The sequence below is a fragment of the Nanorana parkeri genome, unplaced genomic scaffold (assembly GCF_000935625.1).
Source record: "Nanorana parkeri isolate BGI_ZX_2015 unplaced genomic scaffold, ASM93562v1 scaffold1664, whole genome shotgun sequence".
NCBI lineage: Eukaryota > Metazoa > Chordata > Amphibia > Anura > Dicroglossidae > Nanorana > Nanorana parkeri.
Genome location: NW_017307932.1, coordinates 290,064 through 296,065, shown reverse-complemented (window position 1 = coordinate 296,065; position 6,002 = coordinate 290,064).

Here is a 6,002-nt window from a genome sequence, read left to right as displayed (position 1 = left end):
TGTAATGACGCGGCGCCCATCTTCCTGAATGGCCACGAAGCCGGCTCCGTGCTCCCTCATCATAAGGTGACGAGGGAGCATGAAGCCGGCCAAGCAGACAGCCAGGTGCCGCATCATTACACGGCGCCCGGCTTCCTGATTGGCCAGCTTCCCGACCGATCAGGAAGCCAGGCAGCGAGTCATGACACGCTGCTCAGCTTCCTGATTGGCTGGGAAGCATGGAGCCAGCTTCCCGGCCAATCAGGAAGCTGGGGAGCGGGTAATGACGCGCTGCCCGGCTTCCTGATACCAGAAGTGTCGGGCGAGGCATCGGAGCATTCGGGGGAGTACTCGGCATCGGCGCCGATTGTAGTGTCAGTATTGGTGCATCCCTAATGTAATATATTAAACATTTGTCATCAGACATTGTAGAGTAAAATCTATTATATAATCAAATCTGAAACAAAAGCATGAATCCCGACTATTCCTATAGCCAGCCCCCGATGATGGCCAATTGGGTGAAACGCGTTGGTTGGATCTCCGGGTATTTGCTGCTGATCCTTGCAATTAAATCAATAAAAAGGAACAGAGGAATGCACTCCGAGAATTTCTTTTAAGGTTTACATACACTTAAAATTTATTTGTAAGGCCGGGCACACACCTTACAACCATCGCAAGACTTTTGTCTTGCGATGGTTGTAAGGTACTTAAAAAAACGTACGATCTGCCTATCTTGGACAGGCAGATCGTACTTGCGATGATCGCAAGCCACGCCCCCTGAGGGGCGGGCTTCCGATGACCGCAATGCCGAACGGGCAGTGTGCGCTTGCGCACACCGGCCCGTACGGCTGTTATCGTACGAACATGCTATACACCCGCTCAACGTCGTACGATGCTCGGCGGGTTTTCGAACATGTCCGTAAGTTCAAAGTCTTCCACACACCTTACGATAATCGTACGATCGCGGGATTTCCCGCGATTATCGTACGATTATCGTAAGGTGTGTGGGGGCCTTTAGTGCCTAAATCTGGCCTGGTATAGGTCTCTGCAGTCCCTGTAAAGCAGAGCTCATTGAGCCAGGGGGCAGAACAGAATATGGGCGTGCTTCAGTGCAAAGAGCATGCTGATAGGAGGAGAGAGCAGAGTGAAAGAGATGAGCTTATCAGTTGGCTCCTTCTTCTTTCACTGTCCAATCACAGGCCGGGGGAGGGGCAAGACCTGTATGTGTTACTGAACTGCAGCAGAGGAAAAATCCGGTCTCCTGCTAGACAGAGCTGTGTAAATCTCAGGACTGGATAGACAGTGATACAAATCCTTTGGCTGTCCAGCTTTAAATGATCATCGTGTCTTTTTTTTGACGCTCTGGCCGTCACTCTGTCAAAGCATGGTGGTGCGCCCACCAGTCACCCCCATCCCCCCTAAAGCCATCCTGGGAACGTTGCCGGCACCGCAGAGCCACAGCCTGAGCTGAACCCTGCAGAAAGCAGGAAATTCAAGAAGGTTTAGCGAGCGTTGCTTAGCAACGATCCGCGAGCACGAGCGCTGACCTTGCTACTGTAACCAGGCAAATTCTCAGGAGCCGCGTGCAGGAAAAGCCGAGGAACGTGGAGCAGGTGCCGGAGTGTCATCCCAGGTCAGCAGCACCCGGGGGGGGGTTCACAGCAACGCACGCATCTCCCGCAGATTCCGCTAAGTGCCCCCCGCGTCTTATCCAGCGCCGATTGTAAGAGACGAAATCAAGAGAAGAAAGAGCAATCAAAGAGAATCCCATCCCCCCCAAAGCTGATCAGAACCGCATGTTACCTCTGTGTTCTCAGTCTGGTGAAAGTGGACCTGTCATCGGATCTGTATGATCAGTGCAGCGTGCTGAGTGATGTGTAACTCTCCCAGGTATTATTACCTCTCGCAGGGATCACAGGACTCCCCCTGATTGGCTGTGTTCACACATGCTTCCAGTGACCCCTGGTTCAGGGGAGGAAGGAGCCTGATGGGCCACACATCCTCCCCCTAGACTTCATGGTAGACCCACAACCAGGGATGCACCGATACCGGGTTCTGATACCGTTGCTTCCACTAGCATGAAGTCGGCTTCCTGGGACAATCAGCGGGTAATGACATGCCGCCCGGCTTCCTGATTTCCTGGGAAGCAGGCTCCATGTTTGACAGGCTCAATGCTGATTGGCCGGGAAAGCAGCTTCCCAGCCAATCCGCGTGGATCCGGCTTCCCGGGCAATCAGAAAGCCGGGCGGCGACTAATGACCCGGCTTCCTGATTGGCCTGGGCAGCCAGCTCAATGCTGATTGGCTCGGGAAAGACGACTTTCCAGCCCATCAGCATTGAGGCAGCTGTTTGGCCGGCTTCCCAGCCAATCAGCATGGAGCCAGCTATTCGGCCAGCTGCCCTACCATAAGGATCCGTTCACACCAGTTGCAGTGCGTTCTGGCCGGAACGCACTGCCTCGGCATTGGGGCCGGCTTACTTTTTAGTGGGGCTGGAGGGGGCATGACGGGCCATTGAAGTGAACGTCACTGTAGCCACGCCCTCCACCCGCAAATGCGATCGCCCGCACGGGAACGCAAGTCACATTGTGCCTGCAGTCTGGTCCGGTGCGATCAAAATAGTGCTTGCAGCATTTTGATCGCACCGGACCGCAGGCACAATGTGCCTTGCGTTCCCGTGCGGGCGTTCGCATTTCCGGCCGGAGGGCGTGGCTACAGTGACGTTCACTTCAATGGCCCCCTCCTGCCCCACTAAAAAGTGAGCCGGCCGCAATGCGAGGCAGTGCGTTCGGGCCGGAACGCACTGCAACTGGTGTGAACGGGCCAGAACAGCAACACATTTCCCCTCCTGGACACATAAGAACAGATATTACGCTGGATCTGAGCCAAAAGGCTAAGAAACCAAACTACACACAGCTGTTTCAGCCTTTTTGGCCATCATCAATGTAGTGTATGGAAACCACGGCTTTAGTCCCGCCTCCTAACCATACAGGTTAGGAGGCGGGACTAAAGGAATCAAAAAGCCCTCCAACCGAATCCGTAAAGCCTCCTTAGGACAGAAGGTTCTCGCATGTCTCATTCCATCACATATCCCAAAAATAAGAGGACTGTTCCTGAAATGAGGGCTAATCCTCTTATTTTTGGGATATGCGATGGAATGAGACATGTGGATACCGTCTGTTCTACGAAAGCTGCCTGGTTCACACCTAGGCGTATCGAATATGCGCATTTGTCGCGCGTTTCCGAGGGCTACTTGGCTGTATCCCAATGGAAAGGCGCAACAAAAACGCCCCAAAGAAGCTCCTGTACTTCTTTGGGCGTAGGGCGTTTTGTAGCGCGTTCATGCGGCCTGTAATACGCCCAGGTGTGAACCATGCCCATAGGAAATAATGGGATTTCGGTGTTTGAGCGTTTTGCAGAGCGTTCGGACGCGCTACAGAACGCCCAGGTGTGAACCGGGCCTGGTGAATCGGTTGGAGGGTTTCCCTTCTCCCCCGTGTGGTTACACTGTCCTTCTAGGTAAATAGTACTCTGCATTTTCCTTGGATTCCCCATTCCCCACCCGAGTTCTACGAAAGACCCTTTTTAATGGGAATCGGCTAATGGAAAATGTATTTAGAGAGCAATGTAGGAAAATAATCAGAATCATAAATCAGCCGTGACATTTATAAAGAAAGTAGCGGCGCGGCGGCGGCATCTCTGAGAACGGTGCGCGGCAGCCCATCATTCCCGAATATACAATGACGGGTCACCTTCTAATCCCTTTATCTTTCTCTTAGAGGGCAAATAAACCTCAATTCAAGCTGGAGTCTAAGAGGAGCCATGAATAACTTACAGGAACCCCTCACCGCCTCCCGTGCTATGCATGCCTCTCATGTGTGGCCAGCTTGTATGAAGATCGGCCATCATTTCCTTTGCCTCGTATTATCTGGGATGATTTCTTAAGGGACCGCAATATACAGGGGTACAGGTAACATACAGGGGTACAGGTACTCCTAGAATGAGATCCTAATAGGTTGGACTTGATGGACTAATGTCTTTATTCAACCTCAAATACTATGTAACTATGTAAGGACTTGCAGCACCCAAGGTAAAAGTCCAAATTCTCCCTATTCACCATCATCGGTTCCAGTTCCTGCCCTATATGCAGCCCCCTCTTGGTGGTCTCCTTTTCTGCCTAGCCCTTGGCCCGACCTTGAATGGTATATTCTCCTGCCCATTTTTTGACCGTGCTGAACTGATATGACAGCCCACACGTCCTGGTCTGCTGGTCATGTGATGTGTGATAATCCCGGGGGGTGGAGATTGGAGCGGTGACTACTTTACAACACACACAGGGACCATAGGGAACAGACGTAGCCCCCCCCTCCAGAAGGAAGGACTGTGTTGGCACCAATTCAGAGATGATTGGAGGATCTACAGCCGAGTGATACACAAATAAGATGCATTGTTGCTCAGAGTTCAGGGACTTGAATGTATTTTAAAGGAGAACTATGGGGGTCAGGGCTTTTCCCCATAGTTCTGCTTAGGGTAACGGGAGGACACAAACTAGCGTCCTCCCGTCACCCAAAGCTCAATATATAGGGAGTTACAGCTCGCGGTATACTGAGACGCCGCAGCTGAAACGGATCACCGACAATTATGTCTGGAGCCGCCCAGCTGCGTGAGTGACAGCTGGCTCTGCCTATCTAGAGGCAGAGCCAGCTGTACCTGCCCCCTCCCCCGTCCGTTCCGCCAGTCAGCGCTGGCGGATCGGAGCGGGGAATCCAGCCCCTCCCCTGTCACGGCAGAGAGCCGTGACAGGATCGAGAGGTGAGCGAACGCCGGTATTGTTCGCTCTCCTACCTATCTACTGAGCCGACCTGTGACAGTCTCATTGTCACAGCTCGGCTAGAACTACGAGGCTGAGGGAAAATCACTCACCTCATAGTTCTCCTATAACTCCGGAGTTTAGTGTCACATTAAAGCTTCTATGGGGGTTTTTGTGAGTGGGCTCACATCTACTTTACCGTTTTGGAATATTGTTGCCTCCTGTTGAAGACCTGTTGTGGATTTGAGATAAGAATATGCATTAGGTGAGATGCAAATGCTTGTTGCAGTGTATGAAGTGTTGTGCGTTTCGTCTGGTATGTTTGATGATTCAGTTGAAGAATCACTGCAGGCAATGGATGTTTCTTCGCTGTAAACCAGCAGTGAGATATTCTCCACCAGGACAGTCATTTGTATCAGAGCGGCAGAATCGGATCGGATTATGTGATTTAGAGGCTTTGCATTCAATTTCTGCAAGAAATATGCATTTCCACACCGCCGCGATGGCTGTAATAGAATTTCCCGTGTTAGAGTCACTTTGTGTCATATCATAAGTGTACTTCATGTCCCTGAGAACAAGGGACCGAGACCCGGGACACAAGTTCAGGTGCTCTAGAAAATAGAGACATATATCTCTCCTGATATACTCTGCTCTGCTGGAGGTCTCTGCTCCTTCCTCTCTAACTCTCCTGAAATACTCTGCTCTGCTGGAGAACATTGCTCCTTCCTCTAACTCTGCTCTCCTGATTAGACATGTGCGATTCGTTCCGAAACGAAATTCGGATGAATTTTCGGACATTCGGATTTATCTGAATTACAGATATAACGAATGCAAACAAATCCGAATTTCCGTTTCCGAAACGGTAGTTGTTCGAACGTTCGTTTCTTATTCGTTTCATTTATTCGTTCGTTGCAGAAAAGTGACATTAGTGTGACATTAGAGAAGGAGAAAAACATTTTTTCCCCACTCAAATGTCACTTTGCTGCAACGAACGAATAAGAAACGAACGTTCGAACGAACTACCGCTAACGAATTTCGTTCGAATCCAAATTGACTTTCACACCCGAATCCCGAAAAACGAAATAACACAAAATCCGAATCAAAACGAAACAAATTTTTGCCAGCGCACATGTCTACTCCTGATATAATCTACACTGCGTGGTGAAATCCTTACACCCATGAAGGTATCCCTACTTTGACATCGGTGTGGAGGT